The 17,529-nt window shown below is 40.5% G+C and overlaps 2 long non-coding RNA genes across 2 annotated transcripts; both read left to right on the top strand.

The window, feature by feature from the left end:
- Positions 1 to 7,597: 7,597 nt before the first annotated feature.
- LOC123484925 lies at positions 7,598 to 12,397 on the top strand. The gene is made up of 4 exons (XR_006658785.1): positions 7,598 to 7,886; positions 10,930 to 10,976; positions 11,568 to 11,605; positions 12,332 to 12,397. It is a non-coding gene; the product is annotated as an uncharacterized LOC123484925 (long non-coding RNA).
- A 1,046-nt stretch (positions 12,398 to 13,443) lies between these two features.
- LOC123484923 lies at positions 13,444 to 16,335 on the top strand. The gene is made up of 4 exons (XR_006658783.1): positions 13,444 to 13,480; positions 13,642 to 13,775; positions 13,861 to 13,890; positions 16,059 to 16,335. It is a non-coding gene; the product is annotated as an uncharacterized LOC123484923 (long non-coding RNA).
- Positions 16,336 to 17,529: the final 1,194 nt, after the last annotated feature.

Genomic DNA, 17,529 nt, shown 5'->3' on the forward strand with positions numbered 1-17,529 from the left:
TAGTCCACTACACTTCATGTCCTCCGTAGTCTCCTCCTCCAATGGACTTGTTGATGATGGAATCAGCCACACCCTCCTTGTTTCCTCTCCTCCAGTCATATTGTCCCTTCATATTGTCTTTGTTTGAGTATTCCAATCTCCACATGTTCTCCCAAATGCTTCTGGAATGACAAGAAAATAAACGACCAAACAGTATCTTTTGCAAAACCACATTTACAAATTAAACCTCAACCTCAATTTAAGACCTATAAATGATGTATGAATCACATTAACCTATCCCCCCCTTTGATTCATAAATCATACCAAAAATCATACTAATATTGAAAAAAACAACTTGAAAAATCATCAAATAATCCAAAATGATATTTATCCATCAGTAGGCCACTTGTCCCTCTTCGTCCAGATCCGGAACAGTCAACAATGGCATCTGAGTGTTGCCTCCAGGCACCACTCCTCCAACCTATCTCAATATCATAACTTTCTCAACGGTCAGTAACATATTACACAGTGCCTTAAAATGTACCCCATCACTGCCCCCTACTGGCCTAACTGATTTTGCATCCAAATGCAACGCTGATATTTTCCAAATGTTACACCATACCATGGAAGAAGTCCCCCCTTCTCCCTTAGACTCATTCTCCAATGGTAGGCTTGAAGACTATAACATGTAGCCATGTCACCCTTTTAACCCTAGATTTAGCTGTGTCCGATGCTAGCTCTCTTTTAATAGTAAAAGCCTCATATGGAAGCTTCAACGTTGACACATACCCAAATCCTATCCCTTCATAGGGTAAAAATATATATACTTTATCATCACAAACCCACCAAATATCTCTAAGATTCCCCATAGTCACCCTGTCAGTCAAAAGCTAATCTTTTAACCATCAAAGTCCTGCTCTTCTTACTACCTGGTATATAAAAAATTACATTATATTTGTCATCTCTAACCTTATGTTCATGCTTATCCAAAGTTATCATATAACATCCCAATATGATATTCCCATAAACATACCCCTTACCTCATATGTTTTATTAGACCAAAAACAACTTTTATCCTCACTGATTCACCTGAATACTTCAGATTTCCACTGTTACCTGACTTTACTTTCTATCTAACAATTCCCATATGGTAATCCATTTACCCAAGAACACTTAAACCCTACTGTTCTGACAACTACATTATTTTATCGGTCAATGACTGTTGCCGATACCACAGTCATGACAAAGCATAACCCTGACCCAGACCCGCTAGAGGCTGCGCAACCATCCAACACGTCTTGGGCTGGCATCCCCAACAGACATCAACCCTCAAGATTCCTCACTGATTCTTACAGAATGAGTTAATCTATCTCTAATTTTCACAACAGAGGAACGAGCAGCACTGATCAGATGCCCCCCCCCTCTGTCATCAAAATCAAAAGACCTCATCCTGCAGCTTCCATGATGAATCTCTCTTCTCCATTTCAGATTAATCTATATTGCTCTCTCTCTGCCCTCCTATTTTCCATAACCTCCTGAGTCCCTCTTGCTACCTCTAATTTCAGAAAAGTTGTCGTCCTCCTTATTACATTTGCTATTACCATCGTATCATTAATCCCTTCCCAAAGTTACCATTAACATTGTTGATTTAGTTGATGAATTAAAACCCTTAATTCCCTCTAGTGGGAAACTACCAACATCCTATTCGATTATTCCCTGTTGGAGTGACTACTGTAATAAACTTATCCTTAACTCCCTCTGTGACTGTGGAAAGTTTTACAGACTTCAAATCTTCCATTATAAGCATCACCTTACAAATTACATAGCCCTTTAACCAATAATTCTTAACCAAAACAAATTTTAATGCTTTCACTAGATAAGTACACATATTCTCCCTGATCTTTATCTGTAACCTTACGCAAAATAATCCCTTATTTGAGTAGGTGCAACAGCTCCTACTTCTGATCCTGCTAACAATACTTATCCTCCCTAATTATCTCTCTCTCTCTCTCTGTGAAAGAAACGTCATCATCCTAAATGGCATATTATAATTATTATTCTCCTAACCCTCATAACAGTATTTTCCCCCTATAATTGATGCTGGACCCTTATAATCAAATGCGCTATATTTATGGCTTTAATAACTATCAATGTTGAAAGAGTTAAATTACTTCTCACTGTTGTTTTAATAGACTCACGTGGTGATGTCATTATTGTTACTACTTCATCCCAAAGCTCTGAACTCTTTACTTGTACTTCCATCCATCCCCACTAGTGTCACGTTTTCCCCAAATCTCAGTCCTATCTCTAAATCCCTGACTTTCAAACTTTTGATTACACAAAATACACCTATAATGACCTTGATCTCCCTGCTGGAAACTGTAAATATAGATACTCAATCACCCTCAAATCATTCAGCAACACATACTTTCTCAATGCATCTGCTCCTAACCGATTTAAACTCCTACCATATCTTCCCACTAAACTTTAAAATGTCCTTCCTCACTGTTCTCTCTCTGTCTTACTACTAACTTTGAAACTTAGCTTACTGTCTCAGAGTTCCTTCACCCCTAGTTCTCCTAACTTATTTTAATCTAATCTTTTCTCTCATAACATTTAAAACCTTTTCCCACTGATTTATTGACAAAATCTCTTACCACCAAATTTTTGGAATATGTGATTGGGAAAGTTCCCCACCTGCTTCTGACTCATTACACACAGACTTGGCAAATGACTAAACACCTTTTAGCCTAACCTCAAATCTCTTAGTGTAAGAATGTAACCCAAAATAACAGTCACCCCTATTAAGTTTATTTTCCCAGACAGATTGTCTAACAGGCAATCTAATACATTATCATCCTTCCTATGATATTATCTTTTAAGCAAATGATTCCCAAAAACCCCACTTCTTAAAATATTCCACCAGACAGTCAGTCGTCCAGTGTGTCTCTGATTGAACCCTTCAATTTAAACCATGCATCTCTTCCCACAATATCCTTGATATATTGTCCTAATATTAGTATGTCTATTGTAATTCCTATTTGACTTCTATAGCAGAGCTCAATTGATTCCCGAAGAGTAAACTGTTTTACTACTTCCAATCCCTATCCTAACCTAATTAGTTTATTTTACAGAGTGGATATGGATAACCTCTTTAGGCTGAACCCAGATAAGTTTTTCCCTTCTTCTCTAATCGATGCTCTCAGCTGATACCCCCCTTCTGGATATTCTAAACCCTCTAGAATATTTAGTGTTCACCTGGAGACCAGGTGATCTTGAATTGCCCCTATATCTTCCTTAAAAATGTTCTCTTGTTTCCTCCTGACTTGTTGCTGTGGATAGGGAACATCTGGTACCCCCCTTTGCTGGTACAATTGCATTTGATATTGTTCAGTTGAAGCTGTGACAGTGATTGTTGATTTGATTCACTCTGATTCTTCATACTTTTCTTCTTCTCCACCACCAGTTATAAGTTGTATTTGATTGAGTTTTCTTCGTCCAGTTCTTCTCGTTGTGGACCTATCAGTATTCTTCAAAAGGTTATCTTCTAAGTTCTGTTCTTGAAATATCATCTTCCATCATCTTATTACTTTTCTTCAGCATCTTTGCCTCAATGTATTCTTCTTCTCCTCCAATTCTTGGGATTAAAAATGTTCTCCGCAGGTTCTCCTTGTCTCTTCTGTATCTTCAGCGTCTCGAGCTGTTCCTCTAGCTCCCTTACCTCTCCCAAGGTTGTCTCTTCCTCCAGGCCTGATACGCCTTGGTCTATATCTCCTATTTCTTCTTTGCCAGTCATTGTAGGATAAAATCCTCTTGAACATACAACACCTTTAATCTCCAAATCTTCATCACTTTCTTCATCAGAACTCGAATCTCTTGTCTCCTTCTTCGTTCAACTTTCATCAGAGATCAAGTCTCCAGTATCCTTCTTTCCTCTCTTGCCACTTCCTTCTGATCACAGAGTCACCTCCACCCATGGCCTCTCATCAATCACTCTCATCGTCATCATCCTCATCTCCTTAAGTTCCCAGACATCTCGGTTTTCTTCCGTCTTCTGGATTCATCTTCATCGTTGTTTTTGCTCGTATTCGTCTTCATCTCTGATGCCATAATCACCCTGCTGGATGATGTCTTTCTGCTGAATCCATATGTGAGAAAGGTGTACTAACATCTGCCATTAGTCTCTCCTAACACTACTCTAACCCTACTTTGATCAAAAATGACTATTTTAATCAATTTTCCCCTATATCAAGCCCTTTATATTCCTTTATTGTGAACTATCCTATTTTAGACTATATAAGTTATATAAGCTTCCCCCCTGTAATTCTTAATATAACCTAAACAAATCCATTAACCATCCTGAATAATTAACCCCAATTCCTATTCCTATGTCACCAATATCAATTAGTGTTGGCTATCTTACCACAACCCATCAAATGCAAGTAAATGCAAGTTAGTCATCTTCAGACTAAAATACCCATAAACAAAGCCTTCTAACCTTACAACCCTTCAATACTCCAATTCCCATAACCCCTTGTTTCTTCCTATGATATAAACCCCAAGTATCATAATTGCAAAATAATGTCAGTACCTGATTTCCAATCGAACTGTAATCCAGCCCAGTGATGCACATAGCCTCCAAAATGTAACTTTTATTGAAATAGAATTTGCCAAGCCCATGTAAACTCGTCATAACATCACATATTCTGTTAGGGAAAGATTTTGTAACCATAATCAGTACCAAAACCTTTTTGACTTGATCCTCTGCCACGTGTCGTGATCACTTCCTGTATCTCTCTCCTCTGCTCTCGTCTGTCGTCTAGTCCTATTGCTCCTCTCATATGACAGAAGAACATACACAGAAAAAGACTTTAGTAGTTAATGCAATCACTGAGTATTTCCAACCATTCAATATTCATTCGTTCTACATTATTCACTCTAAGACTAAACTCAGAATTAAATAAATCGCTCAAAAACCTTTTTTTAATTTTAATCCGTTATTTAATTTAATTAATTATACTCCGTCAACATATATTTGATTTATAACTTTACTACATCTTGCCAAATAGTTTAACGTTCCAATAACAGTTACTGTAACGATTTTAAAAGATTCATGTCCAACGTTCCTTCCCGATAGCTATTAAACCCCTGCAAGAAACCCCTATTAAACCCCTGCCAAGAAACCCCAAAGATAGGACCTTACGCCCCCATTTTGTTTCTTCGCCTCAGCACGACCGCATGTCGTAGATTTAGTGCCGTAAACCAAAACGTGTCCTAATCTCGTGTCATAAACTCCAACTCCCACGTTGGGTACTGTAGTGTCGTAAATTTAAACGCATGCGCCCAACCATTCAAAAATACTTTTCCCCATGAAAGAATGATTCTCTACTCTCTCCCCAAACAGAAAGAATAACAGCCAGCTGTAACTTCCCATTTCCCCCTTCTAGTCAAACAACATTTAACAGCGCTCACAAAACATACAACCTGACTTACAAACACATAAACAAGTTTAAGAGACTTTCACCCGTCGCAACGGAATCTCTAAGGATACGTTAACATGTAGCACACAACACAATTAGCCTGTAGCATTAGCATTTAGCTTAGCCTAAAGTACATGGTGACACAACACACATTTAGCCGTTAGCATTAGCCGTTAGCATTAGCCACGATGTACCACGTGACCTGAAAGAATGAGCTGTAGCCTCTAGCCAACTGCGATATACTACACAAATCAATATCCTGCACCGTGGCCCAATCATTTTCCATGATTATCAATAATATCTCCTTCTAACTTTGTGTTGCCTTGAAAGATAAATCTCATATCAAGAGGTTATCCCCAAACCAATTTCCCGTCGACCAGAGGCGGAGTATAACGTAAATACACCAATTCACTTCATAATTCCCGCTTAAGAAATCAACCTGACTCAGTCTAACTAAGACCTGGATTTCTGGCCCACTCCTGTGAGTCGCCTCCTCGAGGGCTTTTCCAGATCCCCCGGTGCCCTAATTATGCAGACATCTCCCAACATATTCTCTACCAATCCATTTGTACAATCCATTGTTGTAAACAGCGTTTACACATCAACCAAATTTAGACTATTTTCGTTCAGACTCCCAGTTAACAGCCATAACGCCACCCGAAACACGGTCGTAAGGGTACACTCCTCCAGTGTACATAAGCAGTAACAAACCAACAACTTAGCTGTGTCTAGTCGGGTCATGACTCCAGACCAAAGTCAGCCTGAGTTAGCTTGATGACTCCAAATGCAGCAAAGAAGGATTGCATCATCCCTCCTGGCAAGCTCGCCATTCTGTAGTATATGATGAATTGTGGCAATTACTGCTGTCAACAAAGAGTCCGTTATGCTGCATCATGTTAGAAGTTTTATTCATACCACGAGGTTACAGCATAAATTACAGACACGCGTTGTCCGGAGAAACGACTTCGCCAGATTGTTATGCTCGTTCTAACGTCTCACCGTTTAACCCCTATTTATAAACACTGCTGCCCCCTCTTCTGGCCAATCACCAGTCTCCCCTGTCTACAACCCACCCCCTGTCTGTGGTATGTGGTATTACACCTAAAACATTCCCTCTTGATACTACCATAAACAACATTCTATTTCTTCATGAAAAACATTTAACAAAGGCATAATCTTCAGATACTATAACATGATGATAGAATTAAGGGGAAGTTTACCCAGCAGGCTTAGCACTCCAACACAGCATACATCATCACCACATGAATACTCTCTTCTGCATCTCTGATATCCTGTTGGAATTGTACTCTGTTCTGTATGCAGTAGGTAGGATAGAATACCTGCATGTATCTAGTAATGAATTGTACTCTGTTCTGTATGCAGTAGGTAGGATAGAATACCTGTATGTATCTAGTAATGAATTGTACTCCGTTCTGTATGCAGTAGGTAGGATAGAATACCTGCATGTATCTAGTAATGAATTGTACTCTGTTCTGTATGCAGTATGTAGGATAGAATACCTGTATGTCTCTAGTAATGAATTGTACTCTGTTCTGTATGCAGTAGGTAGGATAGAATACCTGTATGTCTCTAGTAATGAACTTGGATAGTGCACCAGAACACAACAATATGGTTTAAATGTTGACTGCTTTATTAGGTCTCTGTCAGTCAATAACCTGTTTCTCCTACAGTGTGGATCATGGTGGAGAGTTCAGGCTGAAATCTGGGCTGAGGAAATGTAAGTCTCTTCAATCATAATCAACTGCATATTCAGAATTATAGTAACATAGTAACTAATCAATACTAGTTCTGTTCCTACAAAAACAACATTTTATATGAAGATGTGGTTTGATTAAACTCTCCTTTTGTCTACAGATGCCTGTCATCTCACCCTGGACCCAAATACAGCAAACCCACACCTGATACTGTGTGAGGGGAACAGGAAGGTGACACGGGTGGAGGACAAGCAGCATTATGAAGACCATCCAGACAGATTTGACCATCTTTACTTAGTTCTCTGCAGAGAAGGCTTATCTGGATGTCGTTATTTCTGGGAGGTGGAGAGGGATGGTGACATGGCTGACATTGGTGTGGTGTACAGAGGACTGAAGAGAAGGGACGGGTGGATGAAAGTTGGATTGGAGCCAACAGGAAGTCCTGGTGTTTATTCTGCTCTGATAGCCTCTATTTATTTTACCATTCTGGAGTCAGCAGATGCATCCCTGGTCCTGTTTCTAAGAGAGTTGGAGTGTATCTGGACTGGCCAGCTGGTACTTTGTCCTTCTATAGTGTGTCCTCCTCTGGTACACTGACACACCTTTACACAGAACACACCACATTCACTGAACCCCTCTATCCTGGGTTTGGGTTGAGCGTTTTCTCTTCCTCAGTGACCCTGTGTCAGATAGATGATCAACACAATCAAAGGTGAGTCATAGCAATGTTTTATCATGTGTTTTCCTCTGGAATCATTCCTACAATTACATTATTGTTGATGTGTTTAAATAACCCCTCTAAAATCGATTGACGCAGCGGTGTGTCAATCTAAGTAACATAATAACAAAATCCCCATCAATCATCCGTCATTTTAGGATAGATATATCTGTTTTTCAATCCAACGATCGGCGGTGAAAGGTGGCAGAGCTAGGGTGTTTTGTCAGGGGACTCATCTGAAGTCAGTACCGTCGATATGCCAACTTCTGTTTGTAGAATCCGAACCGCTTTTGGCTAGAAACTAATCTGACCCCACTGTGGACTAGGGAGATGCTCTACGACCCCCATGAGTGTCAAGGGATACGTCTTACGGTAACCGTACCGTTTGGAAAAAAATTATGTAATGAAGGTAGTTTTGTGCCTAACCCAAAATAGGGGTTAAATGTATGTGTCAAATATATTTCCTAAGCTTTCTTTTATCTCCTAGATATAGGACAGACAGTGGTCATTTAGCAGATACTCTTATCCTCAGAGACTTACAGTAGTGGTCATTTAGCAGACACTCTTATCCTCAGAGACTTACAGTAGTGGTCATTTAGCAGATACTCTTATCCTCAGAGACTTACAGTAGTGGTCATTTAGCAGATACTCTTATCCTCAGAGACTTACAGTAGTGGTCATTTAGCAGATACTCTTATCCTCAGAGACTTACAGTAGTGGTCATTTAGCAGACGGTCTTATCCTCAGAGACTTACAGTAGTGGTCATTTAGCAGATAATCTTATCCTCAGAGACTTACAGTAGTGGTCATTTAGCAGATACTCTTATCCTCAGAGACTTACAGTAGTGGTCATTTAGCAGATACTCTTATCCACAGAGTCTTACAGTAGTGGTCATTTAGCAGATACTCTTATCCTCAGAGACTTACAGTAGTGGTCATTTAGCAGATACTCTTATCTTTAGAGACTTCCAGTAGTGGTCATTTAGCAGACGCTCTTATCCTCAGAGACTTACAGTAGTGGTCATTTAGCAGATACTCTTATCCTCAGAGACTTACAGTAGTGGTCATTTAGCAGATATTCTTATCCTCAGAGACTGACAGTAGTGGTCATTTAGCAGATACTCTTATCCTCAGAGACTTACAGTAGTGGTCATTTAGCAGATACTCTTATCCACAGAGACTTACAGTAGTGGTCATTTAGCAGATACTCTTATCTTTAGAGACTTCCAGTAGTGGTCATTTAGCAGACGCTCTTATCCTCAGAGACTTACAGTAGTGGTCATTTAGCAGATACTCTTATCCTCAGAGATTTACAGTAGTGGTCATTTAGCAGATACTCTTATCTTTAGAGACTTCCAGTAATGGTCATTTAGCAGACGCTCTTATCCTCAGAGACTTCCAGTAGTGGTCATTTAGCAGATACTCTTATCCTCAGAGACTTACAGTAGTGGTCATTTAGCAGATACTCTTATCCTCAGAGACTTACAGTAGTGGTCATTTAGCAGATACTCTTATCCTCAGAGACTTCCAGTAGTGGTCATTTAGCAGACACTCTTATCCTCAGAGACTTACAGTAGTGGTCATTTAGCAGATACTCTTACCTTTAGAGACTTCCAGTAGTGGTCATTTAGCGGATACTCTTATCCTCAGAGACTTACAGTAGTGGTCATTTAGCAGATACTCTTATCCTCAGAGACTTACAGTAGTGGTCATTTAGCAGACGCTCTTATCCACAGAGACTTACAGTAGTGGTCATTTAGCAGATACTCTTATCCTCAGAGACTTACAGTAGTGGTCATTTAGCAGATACTCTTATCTTTAGAGACTTCCAGTAGTGGTCATTTAGCAGACGCTCTTATCCTCAGAGACTTACAGTAGTGGTCATTTAGCAGATACTCTTATCCTCAGAGATTTACAGTAGTGGTCATTTAGCAGATACTCTTATCTTTAGAGACTTCCAGTAATGGTCATTTAGCAGACGCTCTTATCCTCAGAGACTTCCAGTAGTGGTCATTTAGCAGATACTCTTATCCTCAGAGACTTACAGTAGTGGTCATTTAGCAGATACTCTTATCCTCAGAGACTTACAGTAGTGGTCATTTAGCAGATACTCTTATCCTCAGAGACTTCCAGTAGTGGTCATTTAGCAGACACTCTTATCCTCAGAGACTTACAGTAGTGGTCATTTAGCAGATACTCTTATCTTTAGAGACTTCCAGTAGTGGTCATTTAGCAGATACTCTTATCCTCAGAGACTTACAGTAGTGGTCATTTAGCAGATACTCTTATCCTCAGAGACTTACAGTAGTGGTCATTTAGCAGACGCTCTTATCCACAGAGACTTACAGTAGTGGTCATTTAGCAGATACTCTTATCCTCAGAGACTTCCAGTAGTGGTCATTTAGCAGATACTCTTATCCTCAGAGACTTACAGTAGTGGTCATTTAGCAGATACTCTTATCCTCAGAGACTTACAGTAGTGGTCATTTAGCAGATACTCTTATCCTCAGAGACTTCCAGTAGTGGTCATTTAGCAGACACTCTTATCCTCAGAGACTTCAGTAGTGGTCATTTAGCAGACGCTCTTATCCTCAGAGACTTACAGTAGTGGTCATTTAGCAGACACTCTTATCCTCAGAGACTTACAGTAGTGGTCATTTAGCAGATACTCTTATCCTCAGAGACTTACAGTAGTGGTCATTTAGCAGACACTCTTATCCTCAGAGACTTACAGTAGTGAGTGCTTCATACATTTTTCGTACCTTTTTTTTTCTTCTCCTACTGGTCCCCCGTGGGAATTGAACCCACAACCCTAACATTGCAAGCACCATGCTCTACCAACTGAGCTACACAGGACCACATTCAGAAGTTGACATAGTGTTATGTCACATTTGGCAATGCACCCTACATAGGGAGCTGTTCTGTCACCCTTTATACACCTTTTGTATTGCTTATGAAGACTATATGTATGCTATATAAAGCCTTTTATCAGTTGTATTTAGTTTAATCACAGTCTATCCTTCTGCTTTACCAACAGCAGAGACCATGGTGGAGAGTGTTGTATCAAGCCTGGACCTGAGAAATGTGAGTGTTAAATTATAATTGTTTTAAAATCAAAATACGATTAAAGCGTTCATTATACTTAGGTCCCAGGCAAGGAACACAATCATGATCTATTTGGTCAAAACAAAACTTAAAGGTAGAGTCAGCAATATGATGTAGATGCACAAAGTAAACATCATAGTGGGTACATTTCTACAACAACTAAGAGTGTTGGAGCGCGATGCTAAACTCCTCTGTTTTGGTCCCGTGGCTACCACGCTGTAAGAGAGTGAAGAGAACCCGTGCACATGGGCAGATACTGTGTGAGAGAGAAGTCAGGCATCTTGCTCATCACAATATCTGCGGTGCTGCTCGTACAACATCATTTAGCTGACTCTACCTTTAAGCTCTCATCCTGGGATCTACCAGAAATCAGGCCCCCAACATCTCCAAAACATGGACCAGAACCATGTTGTTTCCTGCTTCCACAAACATTCATTAATATAACACTAATGTGTGCTAATGAGACTGTTGCTCACTTATATACATTTTTATTACAAGTCTATTTAATAATTATTAATTCATTATTACATGAGATTGTCCATTTTAAATAACAACTACTTTTGACTTCAGGGATTCCTCAGAGCTGTAAGACTTGTGACCATGTTGAGGTAAGTCATAATGTCAATTCTTACTTTTACATACCTTCAGGAGTCAGGCACAGTCTGAAAGCCAGGTGTGTACTGACCAACCATTCATACTGGGATATAGACAGTCCTGTGTTCTGCTTTAGTAATATAAACACAGTCTCAAAGCCAGGTGTGTACTGACCAACCATTCATACTGGGATATAGACAGTCCTGTGTTCTGCTTTAGTAATATAAACACAGTCTCAAAGCCAGGTGTGTACTGACCAACCATTCATACTGGGATATAGACAGTCCTGTGTTCTGCTTTAGTAATATAAACACAGTCTGAAAGCCAGGTGTGTACTGACCAACCATTCATACTGGGATATAGACAGTCCTGTGTTCTGCTTTAGTAATATATACACAGTCTCAAAGCCAGGTGTGTACTGACCAACCATTCATACTGGGATATAGACAGTCCTGTGTTCTGCTTGTAGGCATGCAGGATTTTAGCTGTTGTCATATTTTGTCATTAGACAGTTGAATTGGATCAATCCCCAGCATTCCATGTAACATTTAATAAATACATTAGATTAGTTACTTTGGTTAATGGGCCAGTTTCCCGGACACAGATTAAGTCTAGTCTTGGACCTTAAAGGACTTTCTATTGAAACTTCCATTGATCATGCTTTAAGTCAAGCACTAGACTCTATCTGTGTCCAGGAAACTGGCCCCATATGTATAACTGAGATGCTTGCCCTTGTTCAGGACTCCACACACTGGCTTCAGATTGAACCCTTGACTTCCACTGTCCAGGGAGTGACAATCTTCAGGTAAAATAACTACTTTTAACATTTCATTCCGCTTGCTAGTGTATTTCCCTGTTACCTTTGGGAATAGGCTTCTAATCCAACCTCTCCATTTGACGATTGACCCGCTCTACCATATCTTGTTGTTGCCCTCAGGAACAGGACACCCAAAGGACGTTATGAGTGCACAGTGTCTGGGCTCCGCTGGGTGTGTGACAGAGATGTCATTCTGAAGTATCACTTCAGGAACTGGTATCCCTACAGTCACCTTCTGAAAGACATGCAGTACGGACAAGGTGGTCCATTGCTGGACATCACTATGGAGTTAGGTGAACTGGAGGAAGTTCATCTGCCACACTTTGTCTGTTTAGGTAAAACCATATAGACATAGTATTCAGAAAGACATTTCCATGTAACTGAGTTTCACTTCCTGAATGAATGAATGAATATTCTGGGAGTTTGAGTTTACTGTGATCTGATACTGCATATTCTTTGTGTTTTAGTTGGATGAATAATAAAATATTTGTCTTTCTGTCTCCCTTTTTATTGTGTTGTTCAGGGACCAACCCTTCCCTGAGGAATGAGATGAAGATTCTTCATGTAGAGAGGAACATGGAGTGTCTGTTGAGGAAGTGCATGAGGTCACCAGATTCCATGCTAAGATTCTCCATCCCAAGTTCTCAGCTATCTCTGTTATACTGAGCTATATCTTTCGTGGAACATAGATGTCCACTGTGAGCTGATGCTCTATATGACAGTGAAAAAGGAAACACTAATTCCACGCCTATACCTGTTCCCCAGTAACCCCAGCCAAATACAGGTGAGGTACCATTATTTTATAGGTGACCTTAACTAAGCAGTGAGTACGGTTTATGTTGACACTCATAACATGAAGATAATAGTGTGTTGCTAGTTTTCTGAATAATGTTTGAATAAGACTATACATTGACTGGCTGTGTATTCCATGCCTCGTTTCGCAGGGCTGTGGAACAACAGGAAAAGTCTCAAGGGTCTTCAAGGGTTCTCATCTCAAGACCAGAGCAGGCCTTCAAACTGAATAGTTACTTCCAGACTGAACATTCCCTGTTCTACCTACATCAATCCACAGGTACAGTTTTAGTAGACTAAGAACATGAATCTGACATTTAAGTCACATTTCTATCCATTGCTCTCTGTCGCTCGATGGCTCTCAATTCAAATGGCTTTATTGGCATGGGAAACATATGTTTACATTGCAAGCAATCTCTCTCTCGCTCTCTCCATCTCCAGAAGATTCATCTCATACATAGAGACTCCACACCAAGCTTTTTTCAAGGCGGTTGTGAAAATGACAGAGGTTGACATTGAGATGGAGTTATTCGGTGATGATGAGAGGATTGCATGGAAAGAAGTGGTATCACAAGGTAGGAGCATATGTCAATCATAACTTTGTACTTTTGTAACAGATGCTATTTAGAGTGATATAACCTCATTTTATTTATCTTTCAGATGAATACATCACTGCCACCCATTCAACAAGTAAGTAAACATGAGTTACAGTGCATTCGGAAAGTATTCAGACCCCTTGACTTTTTCCACATTTTGTTACGTTACAGCCTTATTATAAAATTGATAAAATCGTTTTTTCCCTCATCAATCTGCACACAATACCCCATAATGACAAAGCAAAAACAGGTTTTAGAAATTTTTGCAAATGTGTATATATAAAATAAAATCACATTTACATAAGTATTTAGACCCTTTACTCAGTACTTTGTTGAAGCACCTTTGGCAGCGATTACAGCCTCGATTCTTCTTGGGTATGACACTACAAGCTTGGCACACCTGTATTTGGGGAGTTTCTCCCATTCTTCTCTGCAGATCCTCTCAAGCTCTGTCAGGTTGGATGGGGAGCGTCGCTGCACAGCTATTTACAGGTCTCTCTAGAGATATTAGATCGGGTTCAAGTCTGGGCTCTGGCTGGGCACTCAAGGACAGTCAGAGACTTGTCCCGAGCCACTTCTGCGTTGTCTTGTCTGTGTGCTTAGGGTCGTTGTCCCGTTGGAAGGTGAACCTTCGCCCCAGTCTGAGGTCCTGAGCGCTCTGGAGCAGGTTTTCATTAAGGCTCTCTCTGTACTTTGCTCCATTCATCTTTCCCTCGATCCTGACTAGTCTCCCAGTCCCTGCCGCTGAAAAACATCCCCACAGCATGATGCTGCCACCACCATGCTTCACCGTAGGGATGGTGCCAGCTTTCCTCCAGACGTGATGCTTGGCATTCAGGCCAAAGAGTTCAATCTTGGTTTCATCAGACCAGAGAATCTTGTTTCTCATGGTCTGAGAGTCTTTTGGTGCCTTTTGGCAAACTCCAAGTGGGCTGTCATGTGCCTTTTACTGAGGAGTGGCTTCCGTCTGGCCACTCTACCATAAACGCCTGATTGGTGGAGTTCTGCAGAGATGGTTGTCCGTCTGGAAGGTTCTCCCATCTCCACAGAGGAGCTCTGGAGCTCTTTCAGAGTGACCATCTGGTTCTTGGTCACCTCCCTGACCAAGGCCCTTCTCCCCCGATTGCTCCAGTTTGGCCGGGCGGCCAGCTCTAGGAAGAGTCTTGGTGGTTCCAAACTTCTTCCATTTAAGAATGATGGAGGCCACTGTGTTCTTGGATACCTTCAATGCTGCAGAACTGTTTCTGGTACCCTTCCCCAGATCTGTGCCTCGACACAATCCTGTCTCGGAGCTCTACGGACAATTCCTTCGACCTCATGGCTTGGTTTTTGCTCTGACATGCACTGTCAACTGTGGGACCTTATATAGACAGGTGTGTTCCTTCCCAAACATGTCCAATCAATTGAATCTACCACAGGTGGACTCCAATCAAGTTGTAGAAACATCTCAAGGATGATCAATGGAAACAGGATGCACCTGAGCTCAATTTCAAGTCTCATAGCAAAGGGTCTGAATACTTATGTCGATAAGGTATTTCTGTTTTGGAATATTTTTATTCTGTATATTTGTATTCTTCTGTTCACTCTGTCATTTAAGTCATTATTGTGGAGTCACTACAATGTTGTTGATCCATCCTCAGTTTTTCTCCCATCACAGACATTGAACTCTGTAGCTGTTTTAATATCATAAATGAACTCATGGTGACATCACTAACAGTTTCCTTCCTGCCCTGCAGCTCAGTTCAGAAGGACGACTGTATCTTTGATGTGTCTGGGTGGTTTAATACATCACCCACAGCATAATTATTAACTTGACCATGCTTAAAGAGATATTCAATGTCTGATTTGTTATTGTTACCCATCTACCAATCACTGCCCTTCTTTATGAGGCTTTCTAAAAGATCCCTGGTCTTTGTAGTTGAATCTGTGCTTGAAATTCAATACTTGACTGAGGGACCTTACAGATGTTGAAGGTATGGGGACATGTCCACTTTGACATTAGATTATTCTGATTAGATTGTTGATAAAACATTAATAAGGGCATCAATTTTCAATGACTTCTCAATAAACCTAATAGGAAAAATTATTATTTCAATTTTTTATTTTAAATTGACTGACTTTAATTGGAATTGACCACAACCCTGGAGTCGGCTCTATACAATAAATGACTATCAGAGGAATGATAACTGGAGAGACTGGAAGATGTAGAAACAGCTGCTGTTAACCCTAAAGCCATATTAATTTAATTGACCCTCCCTTCAGCATTAACAGTCCCTGACATTCCTGCTGAGGAGTTTCTGAAGAAACACTGGGCTAAACTAATTCAGCGAACCAAAAACTCAATGCCAATAGCAGATGATCTGTGGTCAAAGAACATGATTGGTGAAGAAGAGCACTCCAGAATAACAGCTGAAACAACTGAACAGGACCGAATGAGAAAACTACTGAAAGCAGTCATCTCCAAAGGACCAGAAGTGACGGGAGCTTGTCTCAAAGCTCTCGTTGAACATGAAAACCATCTTGTTAAGGACTTGAGTGAATCTAGGTAAGACAGTTTTTTCTTTGCTCCCTCCCTTGAATATGTGTAATGATTAAAATATAGGTCAAATAAAAACACAGCTACCCAGATCAAAGAGGAACTGTTTTTCAGAATGGAAGCATGTTTTTGTGTTTCTGTCTGTAATAAATGACTGTTATCTTATTGTAGTTACATCATAGGACCATCATCACATCATTATCTCAGGTGGAACTCCTCCTTCTCCTCCATACTTTCTGATCTCTCTCTTCCCTTCTCCTCCATACTTTCTGATCTCTCTCTTCCCTTCTCCTCCATACTTTCCTGATCTCTCTCTTCCCTTCTCCTCCATACTTTCTGATCTCTCTCTTCCCTTCTCCTCCATACTTTCTGATCTCTCTCTTCCCTTCTCCTCCATACTTTCTGATCTCTCTCTTCCCTTCTCCTCCATCCTCTTTCTTGTAGAACCCTAATCTGAAGACGCTGAGGCCTGTCTCCTAGTCTGTGGACTAAGACACTTCTTCACCTAATCTGAAGACGCTGAGGCCTGTCTCCTAGTCTGTGGACTAAGACACTTCTTCACCTAATCTGAAGACGCTGAGGCCTGTCTCCTAGTCTGTGGACTAAGACACTTCTTCACCTAATCTGAAGACGCTGAGGCTTGTCTCCTAGTCTGTGGACTAAGACACTTTTTCACCTAATCTGAAGACGCTGAGGCCTGTCTCCTAGTCTGTGGACTAAGACACTTCTTCACCTAATCCGAAGACGCTGAGGCCTGTCTCCTAGTCTGTGGACTAAGACACTTCTTCACCTAATCCGAAGACGCTGAGGCCTGTCTCCTAGTCTGTGGACTAAGACACTTCTTCACCTAGGAATGTATTTTTGTGTGTGTGTGTCTTTGTATATACTGTGTGTGTGTCTATCTGTGTGTGTCTATCTGTGTGTGTGAGTTGGTCTCTGATTACTGTGATTAGTTCAATGTAACGTCATATACTATACATTATAATCAGTCTGTTTTGGGTTTGCAGAATCATTGTATATCATTGGTTTTCCATCCTATCATGTTACCACACAGATGTGACTGTCTAGCTCAGCGGTTCCCAAACTTTCCCATTCTGGAGACCATCAAATCACCGTCCAAAGTTCTTGAGGACCACCATTCGCTGGAGTCGCTGTTTTCTTTTCACATCAAATATATTGCCGGTCAAATTCTATCAA

Source organism: Coregonus clupeaformis, unplaced genomic scaffold (genome assembly GCF_020615455.1).
Source record: "Coregonus clupeaformis isolate EN_2021a unplaced genomic scaffold, ASM2061545v1 scaf0497, whole genome shotgun sequence".
Taxonomy (NCBI): domain Eukaryota; kingdom Metazoa; phylum Chordata; class Actinopteri; order Salmoniformes; family Salmonidae; genus Coregonus; species Coregonus clupeaformis.